The sequence below is a fragment of the Neofelis nebulosa genome, chromosome 1, assembly GCF_028018385.1.
Source record: "Neofelis nebulosa isolate mNeoNeb1 chromosome 1, mNeoNeb1.pri, whole genome shotgun sequence".
In the NCBI taxonomy this organism is placed as follows: domain Eukaryota; kingdom Metazoa; phylum Chordata; class Mammalia; order Carnivora; family Felidae; genus Neofelis; species Neofelis nebulosa.
In genome coordinates, this window is record NC_080782.1 from 105,768,053 (window position 1) to 105,783,154 (window position 15,102).

Sequence of the window (15,102 nt, forward strand, 5' to 3'; positions counted from 1 at the left end):
ACATTTTTATTTCAGACCATGACTTTCACATCAGGCTGGGAAACCTCAGGAAACATGACAACTGATGAGTGAAGCAGGCTAAGAGCCAGCAACAATCTCAACTTTGCTTCTGCCCCACTCTCTGGCTTAGCATGGTGAATACCTCAGCCAAATGAGACCAGGAAACCAGGGAGATCTTTTTCTAGAACTAATATTTTGGATGCAGAGATCATGAATCGTTCCAAAACTGGCAGCAGAAGTGTGAAGAATTTGGAAAGGCACAGGGAGAGCAGTGCAGCCAGCACCGATGCCTCAAAGAGAAGGGAGCAGAAAGGACTGAAGGACTGCCAGGGCACAGCCGCAAAGGGTGGAAGAAGGAAAGCCACAATTGCTCTGGGAGAAAAGGGCAAGGCATGATGGGAAAGGGCTCTTCCAAAGGGGCCCAGAGCAGGAAGCTGCCCTTGTTTAAAAGAGAAAGTTGTTTGTTCTAGACAAAAGGGCTGGTCTCTGATCACAGGCTCATCCCTCCCTTCCCCAACTCTCCCACTAACCCAGGTACAGTTTGGTACTGAAAGGAAAAATGGTCAAAGTGTTGCCTTTAATTTTCAATGTGTTTGGATACACATAATTAAAAGCCAGCAAAAGACACAGAGGAGGGAATACTGGGAGATGAGGGCAGGGAGAATGTAAGAAAGGAGAACAAATAAGAGAAGGAGAAAGGTTGAGACACTAGAGGTAAAGAGAAGAGTAAGAGCATGCTTCAAGGGTATAAGTGGGAGGGGTCAGGATGATCTGGTGGGCTTGAGGAACTCAAGACATTTCCAGACACAGACATATGGATGAGGAAATAAAGAGTTCCAGTTCCTACGGCTAAAATGAAAACGATTTCCTGTGGAAAAAGCGGAGCCTGCTCAAAACACTGGGATTGATCACATTGGGTTTCCTCTGCAAATACTCTATCATAAAATGCTAATACTAAATCACCTCAAAGTTCTCACTTTCAAGCTCAGTTAAGCTACAGAAGAGCTTTTCCTGTTTTAGGTTTCTAAATTCTCAGAGTTGGGAACCGTGGAAGGCAACCAGGCCAGCTCTTATCTGATTCAGAGAGACCATCTCCTCGATGAGTCAACACCTCCCTTGGGACTCACTTAAGCAATGTGGTCTCAGCCCCATGTATTGCCAATGAGGTGATATCTCAGATGACTGGCCAAGGTTTCAGAGTGAGAAGTGCAGATTTCACATCCTAGCTCTCCAGGCACTTGAGTGAGCAATCACATGAAATCCTGGAACTCTCCTGATACCAATCACAATCCTTGCATTTAGATCACACTTGAGAGCTCGCCAAGGCTATTTACATCAGTGTTCTCATCTGATTCTCACAGCAAACACAAGAGGGATTATTTTTAATACTTTTCAGGTTAGAAGCGTAGCAAAATGCAGAAAATTTATGGGAGTTGCCGAAAGTCACACAACCAAATTCCTCTAATACCAATCTATTTTTGCAACTGTACAAAAACACTTATTAACTTTTATTTCAAATCATTAAATAATATAGTACTTAAGAAATTTACAAGAAAATAGGTAATTAAGAATATGCTAATATAGGCACAGTATTGGCAAGTAATGCAAATACATTTTGCTTCTCTCGGTTTGTATATGTAAAAAACAAAATATAAGTATTTGAAAATATAGGGGCGCCTGGGTGGCGCAGTCGGTTAAGCGTCCGACTTCAGCCAGGTCACGATCTCGCGGTCCGTGAGTTCGAGCCCCGCGTCAGGCTCTGGGCTGATGGCTCGGAGCCTGGAGCCTGTTTCCGATTCTGTGTCTCCCTCTCTCTCTGCCCCTCCCCCGTTCATGCTCTGTCTCTCTCTGTCCCAAAAATAAATAAAAAACGTTGAAAAAAAAAAAAAAAGAAAATATGCATACACTGAATCCATTGAATCTTATTACTACCCCAAAATTATACCATTCATAAGAAACTATTTGAGGAAAAAAGCTTCTCAAAGAAGTTTCTGTAGAATTCAAGTTATCCTGTATGCAAGGAAGTCGCAAGTAATCCACAAATTCAAATCAAAGACTTGGATTCCTTAATAGAAAAGACCTTTCCTGTTGAGAGATAGGGCAGTGTGATGTTTGAGCACACAGACACAGCCAGCCTTCCCTGAATTTAAAACTCAATTCTGACACTTACTATATATCTGATGCTCACTAACTTACTTAAACTTTACCTCTGTTTTCTCACCTATAAAAAGGAGATCAAATATTATTATACCATTGGGATACTGTGAGGATTTAATGAGTTAACATCCTTAATGTGTTCAGCCACCATCCTGATACGTAGTAAGACCTACATGTATAAGTTATCAATATGTCCCTCTGCCAAGCATTATACACTTAGATGCATTGGGGTCCTTTCCAATTCACAAAACAACCCTGAGAGACACGGATCATTACACCTACTGGAAAGGAATAAAACCTCAGAGAAGTAATTAGCCTCAGATAGCACAGATAATAAGTGGCACAGTCAAGCTACAGCCTCATCTCGTGGATGGAAGTGTCTTTGGTACTTCCATCTGGAGAGAGAGTGGGGTAGTCAACATGGCTGCTGTAGGTTATCCTTACAAACATGGTCCCACATTTCAGGCTTCAATTCCACAAACCTATAATTATTCACATAAAAGTTTATTTTTTCCACACAGTTTCTTACAGATATTGGTATTGACCAAAGTTGAAAAAGTCATAGAATAAAATTTGTAAGTATGTATGGTGATGGATATTAATCAGACTTATTGTAGTAGCATTTCATACTTCATACAAATATCAAATCACTATGTTATGCATTTGAAACTAATATGTTATATACCAATTATATCTCAATAAAAAGATAAAAAAAGAAGTCATGACATTACAAGGCATGCTGAAATTATACAGGATGTTATAGTCTGCCAAACACTTTTATAGACTATCTCATTTAATTTTCACAGTAAATAGTCATCTGCATGTTATAGCTGAAACAAGAGGTTCAGAGATGTTGGATCATTCTGGTATTTCTAGGAACCATACTGAATCTTAGTATACAGCCCTTCCTCTGTACCCTTCCATCTCTGCTAATTTACACTCAGCTTGTGTTATTTCTACTTTTCTTTGAAAAAGAAAAGCCACCTGCCAAAACACAACCTATTGTTCCTGTATCTGGATGTACCGTATGTGAGCAGGACATACATCCAATCCACCAGAACCTCTGTAACTCTATGATGAAGGTCCCCCCACATAGCACAAAGTATTTTTTAAGTGACTTCTCAGTGAATACTAAATGGAACATTTAGTGGAAAGCAGTGAAGTATGATTAAATAATTATTATTGGAGAGATTTTTAAAGATAAACTTTCTCTTATGAGTGACTAAAGTTTTTTTAAATGCTTTTAATGTTTATTTTTGAGAAGTGGGGGGGATGGGCAGAGAGAGAGAGGGAGACAAAGAATCTGAAGCAGGCTCCAGGCTCTGAGCTGCCAGCACTGAGCCCTATATAGGGCACAAACTCTTGAACCACAAGATCATGACCTGAGCTGAAGTCAGACACTTAACCGACAGTCACCCAGGCACCCCTCGGTGACTAAACTTTTATTTCTATACCTACTCACTAGGATGGTTGCAAGTAGAAAAGGAAAGAGAAAAACTGTCTTCATTAATCTTACTTTCACTAGTAAAATATACTTTACTACTACTGAGGATTAAAAATCTTCAGTCCTGTCTTGACCAAAAAAAGGAGGTGGGGTAGGAAATGTGTGCATGTGTAGTATTTTTCTAGATTCTTGCATTAAAAACTTTCAGGAACATCAGTGTGGAATTAGGGTGTTTGAATACTTCTCCAACAAAAGGACTTTGAACCTAGTCGCTTTTTTCCCAGCTCTATCCCAGGAAAAAGATTGAAGGCAATTTTCTGAAATTTTACTTTGACAAAATTTCACAAGGAGCCTTTGTAAACTGTTACTCAGTTGAAAGAAATCACCAGTTTCAGTTCCCATGGGACCTACAAATTCAGAAATCAGGAGGAAGAGCTTTGCATCCACTGATTGGAGGTGGGTGATGCAACTGGAGAATTTCATTGGAAGATTTCAGAGCTACAGTTCTAAGTAGAAAGGGAGAAACAGATAGGATCCCGTGGTATTTATAACTTCTCCAAGACCTTTAGACAAGTCATATTTTAGACCCTCTAAGGAATGATGTCCCTGTTAGAGCTCATTCCAGCATCTTCTAAGAACAAATCGTTTCCAGGACTAATTTCAAAGGGAATCACATAAGCAGGACTTATAAAGCTTTATACGACAAACACCTAAAATCAGTAAGTATCTTAAATCGAGTATTATGATATCACTAGCTAGGTAATGCAAGCGAAAATAATCTGATTTTTCAAGTCTATTATTTCTCCTTTCACAAATAGGAGAAAAGTTATATTATTATTTCGGATTTTAACTATTAAGATTGGCACCCTGAGAAATTTTCAGCAAGATTTAAATCATGTTTATTTTATTTTTTTGTAAATTTTTTTTCAATGTTTTTTATTTATTTTTGGGACAGAGAGAGACAGCATGAACAGGGGAGGGGCAGAGAGAGAGGGAGACACAGAATCGGAAACAGGCTCCAGGCTCCGAGCCATCAGCCCAGATGACTAAACTTTTATTTCTGAAGCGGGGCTCGAACTCACGGACCGCAAGATCGTGACCTGGCTGAAGTCGGACGCTTAACCGACTGCGCCACCCAGGCGCCCCTATCATGTTTATTTTATATGGGAGTAGTCAGGGGAGAAGAGTTCTCTTTGAACCGATTCAGTTTAAGGCACTTACTTTAGTGTTTAATTAATGACATGGTGACATGTTTTGAAAAGAGCCATATTTCCCAGTCCCTTAGCAATGTCCAATCCAGGACTTCCTTCTCACTAAAGCCAAGGTTGAGCTGAAACTTCAACTCTACGGATAATAAGGAGACAAGCTTTCTGATGTGGTGGCTAAAACACATGTGTCAATCCCTGTGACTAATGGTGTCATGAAACAAAGAAACAAGATATAGGAAAACAGAAGAGGAACAGTGCTGAGCGTAAATAACTCAGCGAGCTTGACTCGCCACAACAAAAGCAGATTATTTGAAGCCACTCTTGCAACGCTCCTTACATCCTTCATAATGAGAAATCAGGAACAACTAGACTTAGAAGAGGGCCTGCAGGTACCACTGGCAGTGCCACCAAACACAGAGAAAAGAGGAGGGAAAATAGTCCTCGTAGAAAACAACAACGATAATCACACAATGCATTTGTTTTTGTGTTCTATGCAACAGTTCTACTGCCATTTTCTCAAAATCATGGCTAATCCATTTAAAAAAAATTTTTTTTAACATTTTTATTCATTTCTGAGAGACAGAGACAGAGTGTGAGTGGTGGAGGGTCAGAGAGAGAGGGAGACACAGAATCTGAAGCAGGCTCCAGGCGCTGAGCTCTCAGCACAGAGCCCGACACGCGGCTCAAACCAACCAACCATGAGATCATGACCTGAGCCGAAGTCCGAGGCTTAACCAACTGAGCCATGCAGGGGCCCGTGCCTAATCCATCAGAGAAATACAAAGAACATGTTAAATTACAAATTCCCTCAGGGCACACCAGGTTTCAGCAGCGGGTTGCACAGTTTATTCCTCCTTTCATCTGCCATATTGATTTGAGTCAATGGTGCCACTATTGGTGGCAGAAGGGACTGTGTCACACAGAATCTTTTCCTCACAATCATCTTCTCACTTGGAAGGCATGTACACTACCTACTCCTATTTTTTAAGCTAATTACAGCTCAAATGGTCCCTCTTCACCAAACAAGCACGTATATTCTCTATAAGTCCTTTCCTCTTCTCCTTTTCTTTCTAACTCTTGCCTGATTACTTCAGCAAAATCTCTCATTTTCTCTTTAGATGCAAACAACAACAAAAAGTTCTTGTTGTTTCAGAGTCCTAGATACAACAAAACATTACTAGCACAACTGCATCAAACGAAAGGAAAACCTTTAAGTTTTAAGTGCAATTAGATACAATGAGCATCTACCTCCAAAACCCCTGAAAGAATTCATAAATCTAACATCTTCTCCAAGTTTCTATTTCTTCTTCCTTCTTTCCCTTAAAACAATCATCTAAACATAAAATCGAACATTTGGCTTTCTCATTTCACTAATATTGTGAGAGCATTGTTGTTTTTCTTTAATTTTTATGGCAAACGGGCATATTTAAGCTATCTCGTGGCTTAAATATACTGTGTATTTGTCTGACAACTCAGCTACTCTTGGTTACCTTGTTCCGAGAGAAAAAGCATATTGGTGTTCCAGATACTTCGACTTCAAAATAACTGCCAAACAGAACTCCTTCAAGAGAAGCAAAACACTAACTTCTGAAAAATCTGACAAACTGCAGTAGCCATTAAGGACTGAAAAAACTAGGGGCGCCTGGGTGGCGCAGTCGGTTAAGCATCCGACTTCAGCCAGGTCACGATCTCGCGGTCCGTGAGTTCGAGCCCCGCGTCAGGCTCTGGGCTGATGGCTCGGAGCCTGGAGCCTGTTTCCGATTCTGTGTCTCCCTCTCTCTCTGCCCCTCCCCCGTTCATGCTCTGTCTCTCTCTGTCCCAAAAATAAATAAAAAAACGTTGAAAAAAAAAATTAAAAAAAAAAAAAAAAACTATTAAACCTCCCAAATGGACTTGCTCTTCCACTCACTGCCATCAAGAGCTACACTGAAAGGCCAGGGGACGAAGGTGGTGAAGAACGCAGGCTTTGGAGTCAGATGGCTTACATACAGATTTGAGCATTGCCACATGTTAACTAGAAAAACTGGAGGAAGCCACTTACTCTTTTAGTCCCTAAGCCTCTTTGCGCCTAAAACGGGGGTAATCACAGAACTGGTGTCAGCGAGATGCTATGAGAACTTGAAGAATTCATTCATGTAAAGTTTATAAACTAATTCTTAGCAGACAGAAAAACCTTTAATAAATGTTTCAGATGATGTTGATGATGCTCTCAGACTCTAGAATCTCTTTGCCATCTGAGACTCCTTACCACAACTTGCATGGAGATGGGTACACCAATGACCTCGAAAAAGATTTAATATTATATGTCAATGATATCTCAGGAAAAAAAAAAAAAGGCTTGAGGACACCCAGATGTTTGATAAGAAGTGAGTAACTTTGCAGGGAAGCCTGCAAAGTGACTACTGCTATTATCCAGAGTTAACAGGGCCTGAATTAACCCAAGTGCAGTGGGAATAGAGTTGGGTAGACACGTTCAGGAGACATGACAAACTCTGAAAGTCCAAATGGGAATTATGTTACCCTCTGTGTCTCCCTCCTTCTGCACCTCCCCTGCCTGTGCTCTCTCTCTCTCTCTCCCAAAAATAAATACATAAATATTTTTTTAAAAGATACATAGAAATATACTGACATGTAAAATTTCTACTTTAGTTTCTAGTCATATGCTCTCAACTGAAGGGATTGGATCTACACAGAAAGAGGGAAACACAAAGAGGCCAGGTTAGGGTGGGGCAGTGAGGTGAAGGAAGTAGTTTCACTGTCTACGGGTAGAATCCTGATCAGATAGAATAAAATGAGCTGTTTACTGAATGGTTTTAATTTTTTCCCAAATAAATTTCTTTATGTTCCGGCTCTAAAATCCTCAAAGATTTGGGGGTGAATAGGAACCCAATGTGTAAAGGCCTTCTATCTAAAATCACCTCCTTGGCACCTGTTGGGATGAGCACTGTGTGTTGTATGGAAACCAATTTGACAAATTATATTTAATATGAAAAAATAAAAAAATAAAAATAAATAAAATCACCTCCTCTGAGAAATCTTTCTTGGATCCTCAGGCCTCCTCTCCAAGTTCATCAGACTACAACAGCAACCCATGGGAGGGTATTAGGGGAGGATATAATCACGTGATATTGAGGAGCTATTCACCCTATCTTTAAGTACAGGAGTTAAAGAGTAAATCAGCTCTAGATCCTGATTTTTCCCTCTTGCCCCCCAGGATTTGGCTGTCAATGTACTCTATCGCCTTATCTAATCGAGACAGTGACGATTCATACTCTTTGTTATCTTAGAATTTTCTACATTCTCCAAGCTCTAGTTTAGGAATTCTCAAACCCAGGATGAATGCCAAAATTATCTGGGGAAACCTTTTTAAATATGCAGTTATAAGGCTCAATCCCTCAAACTCTGACCAGAGTCTTGTCACAGTCTCCTCCCTTGGAGGGTATCTGAAATTAGACCCAAGTTCCCCTACTCTTAGGTAGGCATTCTATATATATATGTAGATGTATATACACATATATATATATACACACATACACACACACACATATATATATGTGTGTGTGTGTGTGTGTGTGTGTGTGTGTGTGTGTGTATATATATATATATATATATATAGTGGCCTTAATGTTTATCCTCAAAGTTTGGACCCCATACATGTGCCTCAAGTTAGATTTTTTTCTAAACCTCTACCTACAGACCCAGCCAATATATGATTAGGAGGGTGATGACGCCATGTGGCCTATAAGCAGAGACACAGCAAGCCAATGCCTCAGAAACAGAGAATGGAAAGTGAGGAGCATACATAATCCATGAAGCTTGGCAGGCTCCTGACTCAAATCTGGATTCTGCAGAGATTTCCAAATACTGACTAGTAGAGAGGAAATAGGTGACTAAGAGCACAGCTTCTAGAGTCAGATGTGAATGAGTTAAAACCTTAATAAATTTTTTTTTTAAATGCCAGGAAGATGGTAAGTGATAAGTGTTAGCTGCTACTATTACCATCATCTGTAACATTATTATTTATTTGTTCTGCTATCCCTGGCCTGACCGAGTCTTCCCTGGAGGGAACTCTTTTTCTTACAGATAATGCAAACCAACTCACTCTACATTTCCAGTCATTCTTCCATTACACAGTTTGTAACTTCTGTACTTTTTTTTTTTCAACGTTTTTTATTTATTTTTGGGACAGGGAGAGACAGAGCATGAACAGGGGAGGGGCAGAGAGAGAGGGAGACACAGAATCGGAAACAGGCTCCAGGCTCCGAGCCATCGGCCCAGAGCCCGACGCAGGGCTCGAACTCACGGACCGCGAGATCGTGACCTGGCTGAAGTCGGACACTTAACCGACTGCGCCACCCAGGCGCCCCTTCTGTACTTTTAATAAGTGTATATCCACATATGTCAGCGGTGGCCAAATGGACTAATCAGATAAGGCCAAGTGAACATCAAAAATCCAAAAGGACCTCATCAAGGTTGTACCAGGATGTTCTTTCAACCATGCTGACTAGTGGCTTGTATTAGGAGTTGAGAAAATATGCCCACCACCAAGACTGTGTAATCCCATCCAGTGTCTCCCTGGAAGCAGCAGTGAATGTATAACACTACTGTTTCCATTCATGGTTAATTATTTTATAGCTGGGCTATAAAAAGAATTTCTTTAAGAACATATTGCTAAACTTTAAAATATCTTTGGTTCTTGAGTTGGAAAACAGAAGTAGAATGGTGCTATATGCATGAGCAAAAAATACAGTCACACCACAGACGCATAAATGTCACAAAAACTGAGTCTCATATGTAATGTTGCTTATGTTAAAAAAGAAAATTCTCATATGCTGCCAAAATTTCCAAGGCTACACCACCTTGGACCACTGTCACCATATCCTCTTAGAGAAGAGAGTGGCGGGAGAGACACCAAGGAAATTATAAAGCCAGGGAAGATACTGCAAGGGTATTCTAGAGGCAGAAGGGACCAGAAGCCATCAGCTGGCCCAATCTCCTCAGGATCAACTGTGGGCAGGGAGAGGAACCTGCCTCCCAGGGTCACCTAGATGACTGGGGGCACATGTGGAACTGAGGTTTGAATTGCCCAATTCTGGTCTAATACTGGTTTTACACTGCTCCACAATGCTTTTATATAAGAAAACAAGGAGTAAAATTACAACTTATATACAATATTTTAATTAAATACATATATATTTTTGTAACTCTTGTCATTAATTAAAATGAAAAGAACGGAAATTTTAGTGAAATATGCTTTGTATTTTATATTCTAAAAGTAAAACACATGCATTTGAGCAAAATCAGATGATATGAGACCAAAATGAGAATAAAAATATCCGATCAATAACAAAATCAAAATAAGCATTAGACCCACCATCCAAGCACAGCTGCTCTTAATGGGTTCATATATTTCTTTCTAGCTTTATTTCTCTGCCAGAGTTTTTTAATGTATTTGTAGCTAAATTATATACATAATGCAGAATCCTCACTTTCACGTAACAGTATAACATAAGGCTATTTTTTCTGTTTTAAAAATATTCTCTGAGGCAAAACTGGAAAATGAAAATAAACTTAATTGAATGAATTTAACTTAACTAAAATCAATGAGTTAAAAAGTTTAAATAAGATCTAAATCACTGTTAATATTGCACCAGTTGTATACAATCTCTCCTACCATTGTTCAATGCAGTTTCCTACCTCCTCCGTTTTCCTGCAAAGACACCCACTCTACTCTGTAAAGACTTAATTGACTTTGGAGCCTCAGATACGTCAAGGGAACAGAGGACAGAAGAGGAATTAGCAAAGGAGTTCAACCCATGACCTTCCCCTTACCTCCTGCTTAAGTCCCACCCAGGCCCAAATTTTCTTCATTCAGAACTGTATAACTTCCTGAGTTCAGCTGGAGGAAGAGATTCCAAGAGTATAAAAAAGGGTGAGAATGACTCAGAGAAGGGGAAACAGTTAATGGCAAGGCTCTGACCACAGGTGGATAATAAATTTCAAAGAGAGAGCCTCCCAAGGAAGCCAGGGCCAAGTGGGTGAAATCCAAGGTGGGGAAATGGAAGAAAGAGTAATGGTAAAAAGAGAGAAAAACTAAGAAAAAGCAAGAAAAAGAAAAGAGATTGACAGAGAAAGAAACTACTATACTAACAGACCTATTCTCTTCTTTTCTACCTCTTCTCCTGTGACTTTAATAACATTACTGCCCAGAGGATAATGGTGAAGTTTGTGATGAATTTTCTCCCTACAACTAATGTTTGGCTTGGCTCCACCATGGTATTTGCATTTTGACTTAGGACCTTACCTCTGTCCACCACCTGCCCTGACCCCAAATGGTGGAGTAATAACGTGGTTTGTCCCACCCACTTCTGCTGCTGGCTGGAACAAAACCTGTAGAGAGCCAACGGCTGAAACAATGGCAGAACAGTTTTATAATGTTTACAGATATACTTGAGACAAGGTTCTGAGGTTTCATAGCCCTCAGTTTTTACAATGATGTCTTTACCTTCTTCTTCTTACCATAAAACAGTTTTCAACTTTAGGGATGATTAGCCATCATTTCAACTGATTGGCTATAGTAGAATTTAGTCAGTTGAAATTGCATTGCTGTCCTTGACATCTTTTCTACAGTGGAATAAACAATTAGTTTTCTAAAGAGTGTATGTGGATATACATACTGAGTTTAGAGTTCTTTATTTAAGTATCTCTTTATGCAAGAAAAGATACCAGAGGGAAGGGGTTATTAATCTATAACTATTAAAATAACAGACTGTATATTCCTTGGTTATACTTCTAGGGAAAATTTAATAGACTTATGAAAACTTTTATAATTAGATCATTTTATAAAATTATCTATAAAATTAGAGATCTATAATGTTTCTTCATTTCTAAGAACTTAACCGTTCTTGACTTTTGCCCTCAATTCTCCTATTTCCAAAAGACACATTAAATGACCCACCATATTCCCCTTTTCCTATACAGAAACAGCTTAACTAGCAGATCAGCCATAGCAAAGAGGGTGTCTACTAAATGCTCACATCAAATCTTCTTTCCAAAGTTGAATGAAAGAAACTTTAAAAAGTTCCACTGAGCCAGGGCCAGAATGCCACAAAAGCATATTTTATATTAAAGTGAGCTTGGCCAACAATCTATTCTTTCAGAGTTCCTAGGAAGATGCCAGCACATGGCCTAATCACAGGACCAGCAGCATAGCTGTCCCCTGGCGCCAAGACAACACCCAGCAGACCCTGCCAGTGCGTCTGAGATTCCATCAAAAACACATTTCCTCAGGTTAAGACATTGCCTGTTCCTAAGTAACCTCTTTATAAATTAATCCAAATGTTAGGAAAGATAATGCAATAACATATTATTTATCTGCAAGACCATTTTGGAAATATCGGCCTCTTTTCTATTCTGACTAGAAAAGGTTCCTGGGGTATTTGTTTCCACCTCCTAGTAGCTGTGTGAGTGTTCACGACTTACTTTATTTTTCTGAGCACTGTTGGCTTCATTCAGAAAAATAAGGTAAAGTATTTATCTTCCCAGACCACTGTGTAGATTCATTCATTGATTCATTCCAAAACATTTATTGACAACTTTGTGTCAGACCCTCTTCCAGGAGTTGGGGACACAGCAGTGTACAATATGGTAATAGCCATTGCTCTCTTGGTGCAGACAACAGCCTGAGAGGAAGCAAGTTTCAAGGAGACAGACAGTAAGTAAGTAAGTAAGTAAGCAAGTAAGTAAGTAAGTAAATAAATGCCCATAAGTGTTATCGAGCATTCCATTTCTATATAAAGTGATTAGCAATGTCCTCCAGTTGGTCACACAGGTATTTGATGGAACAGCCTTTCTGGCAGAGGGAACAGCAGGTGGAAACGTTCTGAGGCAGGAATGTGTTTGCTTTTTCACACGACGGTGAAGATACCAAAGGGCTGGAGCAGACTGAGGAAGGGAGTGGGTGGTGGGGGATAAGGTCAGACTGTCCAGACAGCTGAGAATCATGTAGGGCCTTGTAAGCCAGTGGAAAGAAGGGTTTCAGGCTGAATGAGATGGACCTTCTGCACATCCTAAGCAAAGGCAAGACATGGTCTGAGTTCTGTTGTAAAAGAATCACACTAGCTCTCATGCTGTGATTAAACTGCAAAGGCAAGGACAGAATCAGGGAGTCCATTAAGGAGGCTAAGGCACTAATCCAGGAGGGAGGTGGTAGTGGCTTGGCCTGGAGGTGGTGGGAGTTGGGCAGCAGCAACTAGATTCTGGGGATGCTGTCAAGGTTGAGAGGGCAGGACCAGGTGATGTGTTGAAGGCATAAATGAGAGAACAAAATCTAATATCAGCATATGTTCTATACATGTTAGCTTCCTTCCGTTACTTCCTTCCTAATAGATCCTTGAAATAAAGTGCTGCTGAAAAGGAGGAAGAAGGATGACTGATAGGGAGAGATCAGAGCATGGGCATGGGCACAAAGACCTGCCAGGTTGGTTGTCTCTTCCAGGCATCCTGAGGTTTCCGAAAGCAAGCTAGAAGGGTCTCCTCCTTCCCATAACTCACCGCCAGCCCCCATTGCCTCCAGGCATGGAAACAGAGCAGAAGGCAGTCTTGCTAGAAGTGTATGTGGCTTCTAAGGGACCTTCGAATTAATGTCAGTCTTGATAACCCTACAAGAGGAGGGAAAACATTTCTTAAATTATCAGGTCTTAAGGTCTTAAGTCTTATCAATGCTTACCCCATCCTCTCCCCTAATTTCCTGTACTGATGCACCCATGGTACCAGGTAAAACCTAGGACTTGAATACAACTTGAGAGAAAATAGGAAATTGAAAGATCCAGCAATAATTGGGATTGATTTTCACTTCCCAGACAAATGAGGGCTCAAATGATGTCATTAGAAAAAATAAGCTGTATTCCATCCATGGCCCAGTTGCTACCCACTATAATAGCAATACCCTAATGAAAATACCCACTCTATTTTTCTATTTTTCTCCTACAAAATATCTATTTTTCTCCTATAAGATATATTTGAATTGCATTTTACAAGTATTTCTTATGAATTTATTGAAGCTTGACTATATTTCAGAGCTCCAACTCCAGCAAAGGTAAAATAGTTTATCAAGTCAGAACAATCATACCGAAGTAAACCTCTAGAGCCTTGAAAAAGGTGGACATCAAAGGCAGGGAGCCCTTTCCCTGGGCCTGTTCCATCATAGGACTTGTGGAGCCCAAGGGATACCAGAATTCTGGACATGGTGGCAGACTAGCAAATTTGGGAAATCTTTATGGCCCTGGTGTTTCTTGCCTTGATACAGAATAGCAAAGAAAAAGGAGTCTCTTCTTCCCTTCAAGTTTCTGACAATTTTGCTGTGTTGTTACTGAGTCTAAGGCAGAACTCTGGATTTCTGCTATAGTTTTCTCTGGGCACATATAATGGAAAGAAACTATGACAGTCGTGAAATACTGCTCTGGGGGTTTCTCACTCTCAAAATTTAAGATAAGGTTTCATTTCATTTCCTTCTCAACATTGGCCTCAGCCATTCCATGCTCTTACTATACTTCAAAACCTATTTCTAACAGCCAGGAATCACTTGAGATGAGAATGAAGAGTCTTTGAAAAGTAGAGGGTCTCTAGACGCCAAAAACTTTGGAAGAGAAAAGCCAAGCCAAGGGAGGCTGGGTAATTGCTCTTGGCTACGAGAGGAAAAAAAAGAAAACATGGGGATGGGACATCCACGTTTTCTTCAACTTTACAAAGTGTTCGTGTTACATACTGTACGATTCTATTTTTATAACATCTTTGAAAGGATAGTGTTTAGGAATGAAGGGCAGAAGTGGGGCTGCAAAGGTCTGTGGGGGAAGCACTGGAAGGAGGTGGTTGCCATTATAAAAGAGAGGCATGAGGGATCCTTGTGGTGCCTGTGGGAATTGTCCAGAATCTTGACTGAGGAGGGCAACATGTGAATTTACACAGGTGACAAAGCTGTGTCAGATTTAACACACACACACACACACACACACACACACACACACACACAACGCAAGTAAAACTGAGGAAATCTTGGGATTTCTGAACTCTATCAATATGACACCCTGGTTGAGGGAACTGGGCGAAGTGTACAAGGGATTGATTACTCTGTATTATTTCTTACAATTGTGTATGAATCTACAATTGTCTCGATAAAAATTTCAATTGAAGAAAAAGTGCTTAATGGAAAGACAGTCTTCAAAATTGCATGCATGATGCAGATAGTAACAAGACAAATGCTGAAAAATTGGTAAAGAGCATATTTCCCAGCAA

At 40.1% G+C, this 15,102-nt stretch overlaps 1 long non-coding RNA gene across 2 annotated transcripts in view; it reads right to left on the reverse strand.

The window, feature by feature from the left end:
* The window catches only part of LOC131512264 (uncharacterized), a 258,516-nt gene that overhangs the window by 74,798 nt on the left and 168,616 nt on the right, over positions 1–15,102 (reverse strand). Inside the window, exon 5 of one of the 2 annotated variants that reach the window (XR_009262055.1) lies at positions 12,781–13,469. The exons of the other annotated variant lie outside the window; for it this stretch is intronic. This is a non-coding gene — a long non-coding RNA (uncharacterized LOC131512264). Of the gene's footprint in view, positions 1–12,780; positions 13,470–15,102 lie in introns of those variants that run through there. 2 annotated transcript variants of the gene reach the window in all.